The 19,105-nt window shown below is 37.5% G+C and overlaps 1 protein-coding gene across 1 annotated transcript in view; it reads left to right on the top strand.

Annotated features, from left to right (window-relative positions):
- The window catches only part of pcdh7a (protocadherin 7a), a 47,934-nt gene that overhangs the window by 18,685 nt on the left and 10,144 nt on the right, over positions 1-19,105 (top strand). The window lies entirely within an intron of this gene.

Genomic DNA, 19,105 nt, shown 5'->3' with positions numbered 1-19,105 from the left:
ACTTGTACAACTTATTCTGCACAGACATATAGTCTTGCCTTAAATGTATGCCGTTGGTTAAACCAGAAGTTGACATGCACGAGAGCAAAATTCTGGTGATCCAATTGACTAAGGGGGCGTGCACACCAAAGCTTTTACACCCGCGGCTGACGCATGTTTTCAATTGATTCCAATGGAAACTCTGCGTTTTTCAAATAAGCCAGCAGCTAGCGTTTTTTCCGCGCTGAAAACCCGTGCTCCAAACACCAAATCGTTGAACGATGTTAGTAATGATGGAACTTACGATGTTCGTTGGGTAACGATGCTTTTGGGAAACGCACCCCAGATCTCATGAATTTCCGTGTCATAATCAACTCATGTTGAATTTAAGACTTTTTTTTCTGCGTTAAATAATGGCACAAATACCACTCATAACACACGTACAAACATTAGTAAATCGCGTTGCGTGAATCATTTATATAATTTCCTCCCAAAAATGTTGCGTCTAAAAGGGAAACTCCTAGAAATGCATATGCAATAAGGTCACTCGCAAAAATAATTAAACCACACCTTTTCAGTGCTAATTTTCCACTGCGCATCTTTAGTAAATCCCAAAAATTGTTATTTAACAACAAAATGATGGTTTGCGTTGGCGCAAGCTGTTAGTAAATCTGTCCCTAAAAGTAAAATAATATACATTTCACCACTGTATTAATTTGTTTGTGGCTCTGCATTATGTTTTTAGTCAGTAGATGTACATGACTACGCAGAAGTCTTTGCTTCACAAAATGTTGTACGTTTTTAATATGTTTATTCATATTTTATCGGTGCAGTAGATTTCCAGCCATTCTTTGCTAATAACTGTAATAATCAAGCAAGATTTTTGTAAGAACAAAGAGTCCTACAACAGATGGTATGGCCCACACAGAGATCTAATCTCACCATTGGTGAGTCAATCTGAGATTACTGAAGAAACTGAAATAGCCCCAAATATTATAATTATGGTATATAGACTAAGGTGTACAGAAGGAATATAAGACATAATGGATTTCCAAACGGATGTTCAGGAGGAGCATTTCACCTAATCCTGCTAATAACGCCACTAAGGATATACACACAGCTGCTTTCCTCAATCCTGTGGCAGTTCTTCTGGCATCTCTCCATCGCCCTAACTCCACCTTTATTTTTATAATTAAACAGGGACTCGAGGCGACAAATCAAACCTGTGTACGGTCAAGGATAATACGAGCATTTGAACTCGTGAAATTGATGTTTACAACATCCTAGTCTTTAAAAACCGGAGCCCAGCGTCAGGTGATGGTTTATGATAGTCATTATCCTTGTGAATTGGTATGTATTAAGGTGCAGAGTGATTTAACACTTGCATTTATTGGTCTGAATATTTTATGGGCCAAAACGACAGTAAAAAGGAGACAAAAAACAATGGCAGAAGGAACCGATGGTAATTACGTCTCAGCAAAGGATCTATTCTCACGCTGGACGTCAAGAGATGAACTTAGATGATGAAGGTTTCCCTAGAGATGAGCGATTATGTCCCAAAGGGACTGAAAGAGCGTAGTGTGCTCCGTTTAATAACGCCCCTTTGTGTCACACGAATAAACACACTGAGGTTATTGTCACGGTAACCGTAGCGTGCCGTGAGACATTAAGTTCGAATTTATGTCTGACACAGCCTGTGCTGTCTGGCCACTTAGCGGAGGTGTGGGGGTGAATTTGTTGTTTTGTGTATAGGGTAAATAGGGTGACTTTGACGTGGATTCTCATCTTGTGTGTCACCACAATGAAAAGTTTTAGACAGCAAACCGAGTCACAATTACGAACGCACATGTTCGGTCACAAAACCGTGTAGCAGCACTGATTAAAAATGCTGTCTTGTGTAGCGCGAGCATATCTGCGTGTGAAAATTACTCACCCGGCACGGGACATACTTATTCAGCTTATTATGCGCACGCACATATCGCAAGACATCCTTGTCCACTTCATTGTGTGCGTCTGTAACAGGGCCGCTTTGTTCAGTCTATGGTCACTATATGATGGACAATAGAAGTGAGTGTGTGTATGTGTGTGGGTGTCGCTTTTCGTCACAAGCGGGTATTCATCTTACGATACACATATGCGCACAAATGTGAGATTCTTACGTGCATGCAAACACACATATAATGACAGGACTGAGCCATCCTGTTTACTTCGCCAAGCACAATGGAGACTTTCATGAGACGGTCGGAGATGATGATGATGATGTGGAAAGCCAGAAATATCACCTCCTCGCATATGCGTGAATGCACTTGCTGCGTTTAGGACACATTCATTAACCGAGCATTGTTCCAAGTGAAACGAAGGAGGAAGAAAAGACACATCTGTCAGTCATGCATCGAATCTTTATCTTTTGTTTAGTCAATGCCTAATCACGTATAGATTAGTTTGCCCTCAACTCAAGAGCTTAATCCTTCCCAAACCCAAAGTGCGGTTGGTTAAACAGCTTTGCATCAGAATAGGCTCTTCGGTTCCTTCAGGAATTGAGTGCTCACACATGTTTGACTTTGTCACAGCTGTGCCACATAGACTGAAGTCAGATGTCTGGCTTCATTAAAGAAATTATCATGAGGAAGCTGGTTCCCGCTGCCCCAACAACCTCCTCAAGTAGGCGGTTGGATGTCGAATGTTGGGAAACATAAGCCTGATGTTCACGCTACCACAACAAACATTAAAACAGCAAGAGTGTTAAACAGCCTTTGAAAGCCTTGAATATTATATAAGTGAAAATGGTTTGATTGTTTGTTGTGTAGGCATATGGTTTGTGTCTCACGAGACTTGGTTCTTCTAAGCGTTATAGTAGGTACATGTAGACTGTGTGGTGTGTGCTTGTACTCTGTTTACATATGTATGAGGATTAGTTTAAATCACAATGACTTTATTCACTAATGCAGAGATTTGTTAGCACATGGACAACACAGAGCATTAAATGGTAGTGGCCACTTTAAATTATTGCATAGTAGAATGGATAAAATAGTAAGTGGGATTGAGAGTTAGCTATGTATATATCATTAGAAAACTGGTATGCATGTATTATAATTAGATCACAATCGTTATATTTGAATTCTGAACACTCAAACAATGAATATAGCCGCCTTTACTCTGTACACGACAAACAACGGCCAATTAACTGTAAGACTGTTATTCCCAATGGAGAGTTGGAAATGGGCTGCAAGAGGTGCCGACCATCTGCGGATGTGTAAATTTTGGATCTGATTTGAGCTCTGGATACGTTAAAAATACTTGTGTGACTACACCGCATACGACACGCTGGCCAGAAGTGATGTATTTTAGTCTATATAATAAAAAAAACTGTGTGCAGGGTGAAATTATTAATCTTTGTTCAACTTTATCAGTAAAACTTAAATCTTTAAAAAATGATTAATTACTGATAAGTGATAAATTATAAGGGCTATTAAAAGATTAATCGCGATTAATTGCATACAAATACATATATATATATATACAGTCTTGTTCAAAATAATAGCAGTACAATGTGACTAACCAGAATAATCAAGGTTTTTAGTATATTTTTTTATTGCTATGTGGCAAACAAGTTACCAGTAGGTTCAGTAGATTCTCAGAAAACAAATGAGACCCAGCATTCATGATATGCACGCTCTTAAGGCTGTGCAATTGGGCAATAAGTTGAATTAGTTGAAACGGGTGTGTTCAAAAAAATAGCAGTGTGGCATTCAATCACTGAGGTCATCAATTTTTTGAAGAAACAGGTGTGAATCAGGTGGCCCCTATTTAAGGATGAAGCCAACACTTGTTGAACATGCATTTGAAAGCTGAGGAAAATGGGTCGTTCAAGACATTGTTCAGATGAACAGCGTACTTTGATTAAAAAGTTGATTGGAGAGGGGAAAACCTATAAAGAGGTGCAAAAAATAATAGGCTGTTCAGCTAAAATGATCTCCAATGCCTTAAAATGGAGAGCAAAACCAGAGAGACGTGGCAGAAAACGGAAGACAACCATCAAAATGGATAGAAGAATAACCAGAATGGCAAAGGCTCAGCCAATGATCACCTCCAGGATGATCAAACACAGTCTGGAGTTACCTGTAAGTACTGTGACAGTTAGAAGACGTCTGTGTGAAGCTAATCTATTTTCAAGAATCCCCCGCAAAGTCCCTCTGTTAAAAAAGGCATGTGCAGAAGAGGTTACAATTTGCCAAAGAACACATCAACTGGCCTAAAGAGAAATGGAGGAACATTTTGTGGACTGATGAGAGTAAAATTGTTCTTTTTGGGTCCAAGGGCCACAGGCAGTTTGTGAGACGACCCCCAAACTCTGAATTCAAGCCACACTACACAGTGAAGCATGGAGGTGCAAGCATCATGATATGGGCATGTTTCTCCTACTATGGGGTTGGGCCTATTTATCGCATACCAGGGATCATGGATCAGTTTGCATATGTTAAAATACTTGAAGACGTCATGCTGCCCTATGCTGAAGAGGACATGCCCTTGAAATGGTTGTTTCAACAAGACAATGACCCAAAACACACTAGTAAACGGGCAAAGTCTTGGTTCCAAACCAACAAAATTAATGTTATGGAGTGGCCAGCCCAATCTCCAGACCTTAATCCAATTGAGAACTTGTGGGGTGATATCAAAAATGCTGTTTCTGAAGCAAAACCAAGAAATGTGAATGAATTTTGTGGAATGTTGTTAAAGAATCATGGAGTGGAATAACAGCTGAGAGGTGCCACAAGTTGGTTGACTCCTTGCCACACAGATGTCAAGCAGTTTTAAAAAACTGTGGTCATACAACTAAATATTAGTTTAGTGATTCACAGGATTGCTAAATCCCAGAAAAAAAAATGTTTGTACAAAATAGTTTTGAGTTTGTACAGTCAAAGGTAGACACTGCTATTTTTTTGAACACACCCCTTTCAACGAATTGCCCAATTGCACAGCCTTAAGAGCGTGCATATCATGAATGCTGGGTCTTGTTTGTTTTCTGAGAATCTACTGAACCTACTGGTAACTTGTTTGCCACGTAGCAATAAAAAATATACTAAAAACCTTGATTATTCTGGTTAGTCACATTGTACTGCTATTATTTTGAACAAGACTGTATATATATATATATATATATATATATATATATATATATATATATATATATATATATATATATATATATATATATATATAAACACAAACTTTTATTTTGTATGCGATTGATCGCGATTAATCTTTTGATAGCCCTATATATTATACATATATATGTATAATATATAATGTATATATATATATATATATATATATATATATATATATATATATATATATATATATATATATATATTATTATTATTATTATTATTATTATTATTATTATTATTATTATTAATTTAATATTCATACCAGGGCTATCAAAAGAATAATCGTGATTAATTGCATACAAACATGTTATGTATGTATATTATATATAAATATATATATAAATTATTAATTTAATATTCATACTAGGGCTATCAATCACATACAAAATAAAAGTTTGTGTTTGCATAATATATTTTGCGTGGTTATTGTGTGTAATTATTATTTATATATAAATACACACATAAATGTATAAACATAAGAAAAAAAATTATTTTGTATGCGATTAATCGTGATTAACCTTTGACTAGGTGACGAACTCTGACCGTCGTGTCCAAAAATATTGGTGGTCTTTGTCATATAGCTGTTTATTGTTTCATTTATTTGCATTCATTTATTTAGTCCACTATTGTGAATATTTGTAGATTGAAGGCTCTTGCGCTGGAATGAGCTTCTCTACCATGTTTATGATTAAACTAAAATTTAATTATGACTGCCACTAGATAGCGAACTTTGACAGTCATGTCTGAATATTGTGTATAGTGGAAAGGCTGCTTATGACTAGGATGGCCATGGTATTTTTTTCATTATAAAGCCTTTATTCTTTCATGGCTACATGCAAAAGTGAAAAGAATTTGAGTTTTGAATGTAATCCTGAGAGAATAAAGGTTTTTCAAATAAAAAAACTCCCATGGCCACTACTGTATCTACAAAGTTATCATTATGCTCTATAAACTATAGAATAGAGCCATCATAAGGAGATTTAGGTCATTTCCCGCAAAGATCAGACCTCAACCCCATCGAGCAAATTTGGGGCCAATTGGAGCATTACCTGTACTTCAAAGCAAAGCCTTTGGCTTGAGTTGCAGTAGGTATAGGAAAATCCGAAATATATTAAAGGGACACTCCACTTTTTTATAAATATACTCATTTTCCAGCTCCCCTAGAGTTAAATATTTGACTTTTACAGTTTTGGAATCCATTCAGCCGATCTCTGGATCTGGCGCTGCCACTTTTGGCATAGCTTAGCATACTCCATTGAATCTAATTAGACCATTTAGCATCGCGCTCAAAAATAACCAAAAATATTTTTCCTATTTAAAACTTGACTCTTCTGTAGTTACATCGTGTACAAAGACTGACAGAAAATTAAAAGTTCATAATCAAGGACTTTGCTGCTGTAAAATGGCTGCAGCAGAAATATTATGCAGGAAATCTGGAAAATTAGTATATTTAAAAATAAAAAAGTGGAGTGTCCCTTTAACACTATGCCAGAGACGGTGGTGATTGCTGCAAAAGTTAAAGGGATACTCAAGACAAATATCAAAATTACCCCATGATTTACTCAACCTCAATCAATCCAAGATACATATGTCCATCATCTTTCAGATGACATATTTGGAGTTATTTTAGTAAATGTCCTTGCTCTTCCGAGCTTTATAATGGTAGAAAACAGGCATGAGGGAACCAAAAGGGTCTTACAAAAGTTAAATCAATATAATGTTTCATGTGAATGAGTGGGTAAAATGGTTTTCACATTTTTTTGTAGCAAATTTCCAACTCTATAAGATCCAGTACTTTTTTAGATTGTGAACAAATGTTTAATATGTGTTCCTTGGTCTTATTTCAGCAACTTTTCTTTTTTTTCTAACAACGCATAAACATAATTTCCTTTAAAATACAAATATGTACACATTACTCACATATTATTGTAGCACAGTTTGTGCTGAATACAGTCTCATGTGAAATTAGCCATTAATATGTGTAAAGCAACTGAAAAAAGACCAAAATTTGTAAGAGCATGTCAGAACCATGCCAGTGTCCCAAAATGGTCGGACCCCAGGGATTTAAACACCAAAAAAGTGCATTAATCCTTCACGTAAGTAATCCACACGTCTCCAAGGGGTTAATACGGTCTTCTGATGGTAATCGATGTGATTTTGCAAGAAAAATATCCAGATTTCAATTTTTATAGACAGTAATAACTAGCTTGCGGTAACGGCGGCATCTTGGACAATTTACGCGAGAGTTTTTGCATAGTAAGCATTTATTGCATAGTGACTCCAAGTTGAGTCCAAGATGGCGTCGTTACTGAAAGCTAGTTATTATAGTTTGTAAAGTTTAAAATATGGATATTTTTCATACAATATCGCATCGATTACATGCAAAAGACCTCTATTAACCCTTTGGAGCCGTGTGGATTACTTTTGTGAAGGATGGATGCACTTTTTAGGTTTCAAAGTCAGAAAGTTTTCCCTGATCGGTTTTCTCGCATTATAAGTCTAGAAAATCAAGGATATTTACAAAAAAAACTCCAAATGGACAAATGTATCTCAGATTGCTTAATGGGGTATTTTTGATATTTGTATCGCTTTAAGTGGATAAAACAGTAAAATTCACTTCATCTAATATTTTTTTGTGATCCAAACAACTATCATTATGAAAATAAATGACTTTATTGATGTTTTGTAAAGTATAAAGAAAAATAGCAAATGCAGTGTGTGGCTGTCAAATGACCTGATGTCATTGCAGCAAAAAGTTTTGACAGTGCTTGATTTTGGCCACTAAGGGGCACTGGTGCATGACTCCATCTGTATTGCAGTCAGATGATGACCCCACTGCTACAGTTAATGTGCTCTTATCCACGTCTGTATATCTGTATGTGTTTGTATGTGTGTTTTTGCGCAGCCACTTCGCACCGCTGTTTGCTCTCTGCTCTTCTCACGACACACACTCTTCGCCTCTGTCTCTCGTCCTCTTTCTCTCTCTCTTTCTCTCTCCGCAGTGCCTCTTTCACTGCATGGTGATTATTATTCCTCACACAGACTCAGTGCTGATACTCCGATACTGCTGAGCAGCTCTGTAAATCACCTGAAGCAGAGAGACAGTGAGAGAGAGAGAGGAGGAATGAGAGATGTATAGAGAGAGAGACGAAGGTTGGATGAATGAACGAAAAAGGTGGAAACGACAAAGGGAATTGCGCAAATGAAAGGGTTGGACCGAGAGTTATGGATAAAAAGAAGAAGCGAGGGGATGGAAGCAGAGAGAGAGAGAGAGAGAGAGAGAGAGAGAGTGTGTGTAAAATACTGCAGTCATGGTGAGCTGGTAATCTGTGAGTATCAGTCACGCTATTGCAGTACACATACACATCTCTCTTTCTCTCCGCTCGGTGACCTTTATCCTCTCTCAGAAACGCCAGGCGTTCACTTATCCTTCTAATGTCATTGGGCAGGAGATGTACAGGAAATTGTAAATGATTTATGTTTTGGTTTGAGCGCGTGCACAAACGTGTTCAGGTTTGTCCATCTATCGCCATCTCCGCAAACTCACGCTTGTCAGTTTGGCATCTGCTCATATTAATAACTGTCAGTGTTTGCTGCAGTAACACACAGGTGAAATTGGTTTCCACAGGAGGAGCGTAAGCGTGAATGCTAAATTACAGTAAATAAGCAACAGTAAATCGTGGGTGTGTGTTTGCATACATTTTACATTCATAACTTTTTTAGCTCAGCGTGTGTAAGGACTTGCATTTAATCACGTGTTGCTGCATTGCAACCAAACACGGCTGTCCCACCGGAAAACTTTAAGGTTTAGAGGTTGCTCAGGAGACTTAAAGGGAAAACACCACCGTTTTTCAATATTTTACTATGTTCTTACCTTAACTTAGATGAATTAATACATACCCATCTTTTTTCAATGCATGCACTTTTAATCGTTGTACAGTGCTTCTTAAAGGTGCAGTGTGTAATTTTTAGAAGGATCTTTTGACAGAAATGCAAAAAATATACAAAACTATATTATCAGGGGTGTATAAAGACCTTTTTTAACAAACCGTTATGTTTTTATTACCTTAGAATGAGACGTTTTTATCTACATACACAGAGGGTCCCCTTACGTGGAAGTCGCCGTTTTGTGCAGCCATGTTTCTACAGAAACCCTTAACAGACAAACTTTTTTTACTTAGTAAGTTGTCTCCGACGATAACATGTTTTTTCGGTGACGGCTACCGTAGCTTCTCTATGCGTTTCAAAGCGAGGGGTGAGCAGTGTACTGAGCCGTTGGTTGCAATTCGCAACCTCACCACTAGATGCTAGAGGTCTACACGGGTCCAAAAATCCCTACCCGAACCCGATCAGACCCGTAAATGTGCTACACTGAACCGACCCGGACCCGTCTGTTGTTTTGAAAGCTGGACCCGGAACCGACCCGGACCCTTCTTTTATTTAAAAGCTGGACCCGGATCCGACGCGGACCCGTCTATTATTTAAAATCTGGACCCGAACCCGTCCGGGAAGACACAGACCCGACCGGCAAATATTCTTTAGCTAAATGTTATTAATAAGTCAATAAACAAGTAGCGAAAATTAAACTTTTTGTCTTACCCATAACGTTAGAAGTTAGTCTTCTCCCTCCTTGTGTGATGCACAATCCTTATTTCCAAGAAAGTTCCATCCATGTTATTCCTCTCTTGACGATTGAAATGTTTAATGCTTATTCCAGCTTTAAAAGTCTACTTTGTTGTGTATCGGGTCAATTTGCTTAATATTTGCCCATTTGGATTATAATAACGATTGCTCGTTCAGTGTCATAGCTGCTTTCGTTAGCTTTACTTTGCTATCATCTCTGTGCTCTTTGAGCAGAGTCGCGAAAACTTAATAGATATAACAACAAGACGGTCAATTTATAATATTATTATAAAAATTAGAGAAGTCAGTGCAAAATGCGCGGTACGACGGAATATGTCCCGCCTTCTAAATACAGAGCCAATTGTCAAACGTAAAGTCATTGCGTCTCACTGCAGAAGCTCCTGACTGATAGCCAGAGAAACATTACAAGAGCGCATGCGCGGTTGCTGCCTGGTTGGAGCAACCAAATATAAACTTTTTAACGCAATTTTAGCGTCATAGAAAAAATGTATGCGACAGTTCATCTAAGTTTTTGTTGCTGGAGAAATATTTTATTTAAATGTGAGTGTGTGTTCTCCGAGTCCGATCGACCTCGGGTATTACCCACGATGTTAAACAGACCCCAGACCCGAAGTAATAGATTGAGACCCGACCCGGACCCGGCTGATCATTTAAAATATAGACCCGAACCCGTACGGGTCCCGGGTCGGGTCCCGGGTCTTCGGGTCTCAGGTCTTCCGTGTAGACCTCTACTAGATGCTACCAAAATTTACACACTGCACCTTTAAATGTGTTAGCATTTAGCCTAGCCCCATTCATTTCTATGGCTCCAAACAAAAGTTTTATTTTGTGCCACCATACTTACTCGTGTAACTACTCATGTAACAGTCTTTAAATAAGGAAAAATGGAAGTGTTTGGTGGCTTCTAAATTCATCCCTGTTTGGATCCTAAGGAATGAATGGGACTAGGCTAATTGCTAACACATTCACGAGGTGCTGTACAAAGATTAAGAGTGCATGCATTGAAACAAGATAGGTATGTCTTAATTCGTTTAAGTTGAGGTAAGAACAAAGTAAAAAATTGAAAAACTGTGTTTTCCTTTAAATGGCAAGTTTATTTATTTCCATACATGCATGATGTTTCTTCTTATGTGAAACACCAAAGCAGATCTTCTCAACAGAGTGAAATTAGATGGGGGCGGACACTGACACCAAAAATGACAAATAATCATGAAAGGACCATTAAAGTAGTTCATGTGACTCATGCATTACAGTCGAAGGCTTATGGTGAGTTTGTGTGGGGCGCATAGCTCTCAAGTCACGTTCGTGAATATTCAGATGTGGTGCATCAAGATGCATCATGCTAGGTTTAATATCAGTGATGTCAGCTGCCACTTGTTTTTGTGTTTCATGTAAATAAATGGCATGATTTTTACATGGTGATTCATTTAACTGCAATGTAGCACTCTCTTGATAGAAATGCAATATAAAACTCAGAACTATACATAATGAACTGTATTGTTTTTCTTAGCTTAGAATGAGCCGTTTTTATCTACATACAACGCCAGTCTCCTTACATGGAAGTCGCCGTTATGTTTCTACAACAGCCCTAAACGGTCAAACAGCTCTGTGGATCATGTTTTGTCCCTACGTTGTCTAAAGGGGGTCACATACCGGACGAGAAGCGCAGGGCTGCGTCGCGCCATGAATCTAAAAACAGAACACATTATTTTCTATGAATGTGCGCACACCGGCAGGCACCTGAAGGCGACTGTCCGCTGTGACTCTGAACACTGCTCAAATCCCTCACATAGTTTAACATTAAGTAACATCATATTTGTCCCAAATCGTTAGCGATAAATATTGGCTGCTAACGTATATTTAGCATTTTGAAGTACATGCCATCTGACTAAGCTCACGCTATTTAATGTGCACTTCCGATGTACGATACCTCCGAGTTATCTTAGACGCGGCCAACAACTTGTTTGCCCTGTGGTAGCTACAATAGCTTATTATTGCGTTTCAAAATTGAGGTTGGTTGCAATTCGCAATTTCACCACTAAATGCCACTACACATTACACCTTTAAAGGCACAATATGTAATTTTCGCTGTTAAAGGTCACCGGTTGGAAATGTCAGAAATTCACTGGGGGACTTCAGTGACTTTAAAATGACATAAAAAAATTATCTTGTGTATTTAAGTGACACAAACTTTTATCAGTTTAACAATAAATTTGTCCTCAGGTTAAATAAAATCTTTGTAGAATGTAAATAATGTGGATATTTAATGGAGTAATAAAAAATATTACTCCGTTCTCCCTCGATATTCACTCCCCGGACTCACACCCCACATTCCCCCCTATTTCTAGCCCTAGGGCATAGCTTTATGATGCTGTGAAGGAGCGTGGAATGATGGGAATTGTTTCTTTTAGTACCTCCACTGCCGATGTAAATCTATACAACGGGACTCACAAATCATGTTCATGGGTTATCTAATAAAAAAATGGTAACTGTTACTTTATAACGTATACTTCCGCAGGTTATGCTGCGCAGATCGATCGGCAGATGACATCAAGTAACGCAAGAGCGAATCGACAATACTGCTTTCGTAATCACTCTTGCTGATCAATTAAAATTAAGACTGTTTAATTCAGACTTGGGTATCATGGAGCACAAGTTGAGATGTTGTGACATATAGATGTAGGGCAGGGAACAATCCCAATAATCAATGGGACAATTCCAACCCCCCAACATTTATACATTGATTGATGAATACATATGTGCATTTTAACACCCCGCATGTGCAAACCCCAAAGTAAAAGTCTCAGTTTGCTCTCTACTTAAAGGAATACACCACAATTTTTCAATATTTTACTATGTTTTTACCTCAACTTAGATTAATTAATACATACCTATCTTTTTTCAATGCGTGCATCTTTTTACAGCGCTTCTTGAATGTGTTAGCATTTAGCCTATAGCCCCATTCATTCCTATGGCTCCAAACAAAAGTTTTATTTTGTGCCAACATACTTACTCGTGTAACTACTCATGTAACAGTCTTTAAATAAGGAAAACATGGAAGTGTTTGGTGGCTTTTAAATCCATCCCTGTTTGGATCCTAAGGAATGAATGGGGCTAGGCTAAATGCTAACACATTCACGACGCGCTGTACAAAGATTAAAAGTGCATGCATTGAAACAAGGTATGTATTAATTTGTCTAAGTTGAGGTAAAAACAAAGTAAAATATTGAAAAACTGTAGTGTTTTCCTTTAAGTAGAGAGCAAACTGAGACTTTTATATTGTCTCTTTTTCGTATTGTCTCCGGAGTGTAGTCCTCATCAGAGTCAACAATGCTTTCATCACGGAAACTCTTACATGCAAAACACCGTAACGTTATATGTTATGAATCTTCCACGAAATTCACCTTCATCACAGTGTAACTGATGGTAATAAAAAACTTGTATCAATGCAATCTGTTTTTAGCTTTATCTTATAAATATAACTAGCTCGTTTGTTACCGAATCAAACAAAATATATTTTAAACTTTACCAGTATCGATATGCTAGCTTGATAGTGAGTACTAAAAGCCATTTGTTTATGTTCATAGTGAAAAAGGTGTATTATTACATGTGATTGTGACATGATGTTACATGCACCACGCTCCTTCCTCTCCGCTCGTCTCAGGTAAATGCTTCATGTGTTTTGGGGGCGTGGCTTTAGAAGAAACCCAGAAGGGAGGGGGTGGAATGAATGGAAAAATGAGCTGTGTTTAAAAGGTCTACAGACAGTCGATTTGTATACTCTCTTTTTCAGAGTACTTACATTTTACTTATGTATTGGTATATAAAGACAGTTTAAACAAATTTGTAAAAAAGTTTTTTTTTAGATAATTCCTGCCTATCCTGCCTTTAATGTGATGTCACACTTATAAAGCCCCGCCAGCAGTCACTGACTGGCACACCTGAATCTTATATTACATCTTGTAAAAATGGACATAATGGGTGCCCTTTAGTGCAAACATGGCGGCATGTCGGCTCAGATCAATAACTTAGAATCTCATTGATTATTGAGTGTCTCTTGACCAGTTGTCATGTTTAATCACATACCATTATGTTAATACAGACGCAGGTTATTATTTAATATAGCTCTGATTGTGTTAAAGAAAGAAAGTCATATACACCTAGTATAGCATAAGGCTGAAAAAATGATACATCGAATTCAATTTTAATGCTGCATAAAATGACCTGACTGATTTTATAGAACAAGTGTCCATATAGTTAACAGGACAATTTGTGCATGCTGATCGCGAATAAAGCTGATTCCTGGGTTAATGGCCAAGGCTTCAGGGCCCCTTCTATGCTGCTGTCACTAATTAAATGTACTTAGTTGGAACACAGTATAGATCCATATCCAAATCAGCCGGCTTGAATTATTCATTGTATGCGGCATGCCCTTTCAATATGCAGACTCATGGAACGCAGAGGAAAGGCTAAGCGCTAATTAATCAGGCCTCATTAATTTCCTTTGAGCCGTCAGGTAAGAGTGTGTCTCTCCAATTATGTTGATGACTGCGGAAAGCCGACACACACACACACACGTGCACGCGCACGCGGGTAAGGCCTAAAACCTCACAAACAAGATACACATCTACATAGGCTTTGTGGACACACGTACATCCACACAGATAGGCAGGCGGTGATGCACACCTGGTTTAACAGACAGCCACATCAGTAAACATACAGAGACACAGTTGGATGTCACGCTGGAAAGGGAAGGTAAATGGCCTGTGTCAGATTAAAGGGTTGGTTTTTAATGTTTGCCGTCAAAGTCCATTAATATTCTATCAGCTCTGTTTCTGCTACTGGTGCACCGACTGGACGATAGCCAGGGACCAAGCACACACACACAAACATCCAAAAGCCCAACCTTTGTGACTTCATCCAGTGTCTCTTTTTCACACACACATTCGCACAGCCAAAGCTCTGTGTTCATAGCCAAACTCGCCCTCACAAACACAAACAACCACAAAGCCAAAAGCTTAACCTCTGAGATTGGCACGATTACGGTATCTCTCTCAGACACACAAACGTTACAGCGGCTGTCATATTGTGACGGTACAGACTAGATGCAGCATTTGTGATATAACATTTTTTTGTAAAAGAATGTCAATGTTTTGATGGATGGACAAGCAACACTGATCTTAGATAGATGCACCTTTAATTGTGTTTTATATGGTGAGCATTTAATTGTTCAATAACTCAGGAGATATAATGCCATTCTCAGTTATGCTTCATTATTTGAGAAATGTACTTGTACTGAAATAAGTATGAGAATAGTTTGAGTCTAAGCACAAATCTGACATTGTTAAAGTGATAGTTTATCCCAAAAATGTAATTATTTACTCATTATTTATCCCAGAATCCAAATGCAGGGTTTTTTTCAAAGTGTTGCTTCTTTTTCAGTACATTCTTTGTATCCGAACTGTTGTTTAGGCAGTTTTAGGATGGTTTCTTTTAAAGGTGCAGTGTGTAGATTTCAGCACCATCTAGCAGTGAGATTGTGAATTGCAACCAACCGCTCAGTCCACCATTCACGGAAAAGCATAGAGAAGCTACGGTAGCCACCACAGGACAAACATGTTGCTGTCTAAAAGAAAATACAGTAGTGACAAAATGTGCTCTGTAGAGCAGTTTGTCCATTTAGGGCTGCTGTAGAAACATGGTGGCACAAAATGGCGACTTCCATGTAAGGGGACCCCCGGTGTATGTAGATAAAAACGTCTCAATCTAAGGTACTAAACACATAACAGTTCATTATGTAAGGTCTTTATAGACCACTTATAATATAGTTATGTATATAATAGTACATTTCTGTCATTAAATCCGCCTAAAAGTTACACACTGTACCTTTAAAGGGCACCTATTATCCAAAATCCACTTTTAAAAGGTGTTTGGACTTTGTGTGTTGGCAATTTGTGAACACAACCACCCTACAATAAAAAATATTGTTTTTAATCCTTATTTAACCAAAGCAGTCTCATTAGACATGCTGTTTTGATTCTATTATCAATGTGAGGTCACATTGATAAAACCCCGCCCACTTACCATAGTTTCCATCCTCAGCGAGTTGTTCTCTGTCCACTAGATACTATTGTCTCAGACTGTATTAATCAGATCTATTTTAACTGAAAGCGCTTACTGTCTGTTTGTAAGGGAGTGAGGAGCTGTAGCTCATTTGTATTTTAAAGGTACAGACATTAAAACAGGGCGTTTTTGCTCCCACCCAAATAAGGTCATTTTGGACATAATATATAATAAATTAGCTCTAATAAATGATCTGTGGGTATTTTGAGCTGAAACTTCACAGACACATTTGGGCACACCTGAGATTTCTATTACATCTTGTAAATATGCCATAATAGGTGCCCTTTAAATAATGTACCAACTGAAACAACGGTGACATCCACAACAAGAAATTAGATAATTAAATGTCTTCAGGACACTTAAAATATATGAAACAAATTGAGTGGAGTTATTGAACACTTTTGGACCATCTTAGGTTAAAGGGTTTTGGGGTGACTGTAGGAGTGGATGGTGATTAAAGTGGTCACCATTCATATGCACCCAGAGTAACAAGAAAACCTCTAACAATTTTTTTTTCAAAATCTGCATTTGGGTTCTGAAGAACAACAAAAGACATTGGGGGTTCAAACCACATGAGGGTGAGTAAATAGTGAGCAAGTTTACATTTTTGGGTAAACTATGCCTTTAATATCTCTTCTGAAACTCAACCGAAGATATTATTGTGGTTTTAGGAGAAAAGAAGCAGGAAAACTTTGCAATTTGGTCTCGGTTGGTGTCCAGCAGTGGCGAATGATGTAGTAAGGTCACATTTGTGTTTTTTTCTTTAGTGAAAGAAACCATCAGCAACTGGATCAAGGCCTTTACTGAAAGCATCTCCCAATAGATAGTAAATGAAGAGTTCAGATGCAAAACCCTCTTAAGTGTTTTCTTGTAAATTAGCTTTTTTTATCAGGCTCTTATGCTTAGTTAGTTAATTCCAATGAAAAAGTTGTTATCGTCGTATCACGGTCGTCTAATTCATCTCTTGTGCACTTAGAGGACAAGTGCACACAGTCGACGTGGCGTTTATAGAGTAGCGATTCGGCCAACAATGTGGTATTTCTGAATGGTGCAAGGCCGGGATTAAGCACATTTGGAGCAAAGTATTTCCAAATAATTTACTCAGCACCATGTCATCCAAAATGTTGATGTTTTTCTTTGTTCAGTTGTGAATAAATTATGTTTTTTGAGGAATTTTTCTCACTTTAATGGACCCCAAGGCTTAACAGTTTTGATGCAGTTTAAAATTGCAGTTTCAAAAACTCTTAATGATCCCAAACGAGGCATAAGGCTCTTATCTAGTGAAATGATTGTCATTTTTGGCAAGAAAAATAAAAAAATATGCACTTTTAAACCACAACTTCTCTTCTTCCTCCGGATGTGTGACGAGCCAGAGCGACCTCACATAATTGCGTAATGACATGGAAAGGTCACGTGTTACATATATGAAATGCACATTTGCGGACCATTTTAACAATAAACTGACACAAAGACATTAATTAGTATCATTCCAAATACAACAACATCGGAACGGTCCTCTTTCTTCACACTTGTAAACACTGGGGCGGAGTTTCAATTACTTCATCTGTGACCTCTTGACGTGATGACGTATTACGCGAGGTCGCGCTGGGGCGTCACAGGACCGGAGGAAGACGGAAGTTGTGGTTTAAAAGTGCATATTTTTTATTTTTCTTACCAAAAATGACAATCGTCATTTGAAACCTTTTAAACTGTATTAAAAAATTTTAGTGTTGGGGTCCATTAAAATGAGAAAAATCCTGGAATGTTTTCCTCAAAAACATAATTTCTTCTCGACTGAACAAATAAAGATATTAAAATTTTGAATGACATGGTGGTGAGTAAATTATCTGGATTTTTTTTTTTTTTTTTTTTTAAGAAAATGGACTAATCCTTTAATATAAAATACATGCCAAGAGCATTCAGTCAACATCATTATCTTATTTTTGACTGAGGTGTCGTTTAGTGGCTTTTGCATCAAAGTTTTTTAAATATTGACAATGAAAATCACACCAAGTTTAATGAGTAGAGCTTGGCACAATTAATTGTCAGGACAGTGACTGTGTAAACTGCAACAAACTTTTTAACAAACTTATTTTACTTTAACTCAAACTCAAAAATATCTTGGTCTTTGACACATGCTTCAAATTTCATTATAACACATACTGTAATAGGCTTAATCACACTGTTTCTCACTCAAAAAAAAAAGTGTTTTCTCAACTAAACCTGATTCATTTTAAGCAGCTCATTGCGGCAGTGATTTAGCATAAATCCTCAAAAAAGGAAAGAGTAGGTGAAACTCAATTTGGCGGAGTCCTTCAGGCGCTTGTGTGTTCTGCAAAATTGTGTGGATAAAATTATACTCTAAACTGTTCTGAAATGTGCTGTGCTTTTCAGCATCAATCCAAGTGCTGATGATGCTACAGTAACATAATGCATGCAAGGTTAATTATTATTTCCAAATACTTCATTAATCTTCATCGTTCAAATCAAATGAACAACTCAGTATAAATGTGGTTTCGGGTAATTCTTCTGCAGTGAAAAGCACAAGACAGCATCGCTTGGCAATTCAACACGAAATCCCCCGTAATCTGATTGGTTCCACTGTGTCGATAAGACAATGCTGCAAACAGATTTATATTCCCACCCATGTTATTGAGCCTGTAGACCCACCCTTCAATGAGTCAAACGTTTACAGTTCACATAAAAATCATTCATTTTTATATGGTTTTAATATAAGGATACAGATTTTACATCAGACGAGTCGCGACCCAACACAGTACACTCCAAAAATTGCTAGGTTGGGCCAAAAGGGACCAATACATCCGCCGGGTTGAAAATAATTCAGTGTACACAAATATTTTTAAGTCTTTCCGCACAATTGACGAGTTATCTCGTCATTTAAGAGAAAACGCTTTCCTGACCAGTTTTTATGGTAATCTATAATTCTGTTACTATCCACAGGTGGCGCTTTTTCCCAATTTATAAAAACTGAAGCATCAACTAAATAAAAAAACATTGAAAAATCTGTGTATGTTTTGACCATTGTTCTGAATCTAATCTCTAACAAAAGTCAATTATTTCAGCTTTTTGCAAAAAAAAATTTTTTTTTGAAGAAACCTACCCAAAAAGAAAACAAATGAAGATAGGATGAAAGGATGTTTTTTTTTATTTTATTGTTTGAAAGCAGA

This window comes from Misgurnus anguillicaudatus, chromosome 3, assembly GCF_027580225.2.
Source record: "Misgurnus anguillicaudatus chromosome 3, ASM2758022v2, whole genome shotgun sequence".
In the NCBI taxonomy this organism is placed as follows: domain Eukaryota; kingdom Metazoa; phylum Chordata; class Actinopteri; order Cypriniformes; family Cobitidae; genus Misgurnus; species Misgurnus anguillicaudatus.
The sequence above is the reverse complement of the archived record's forward strand: the minus strand, read 5'-3'. Positions and strand labels throughout refer to the sequence as shown.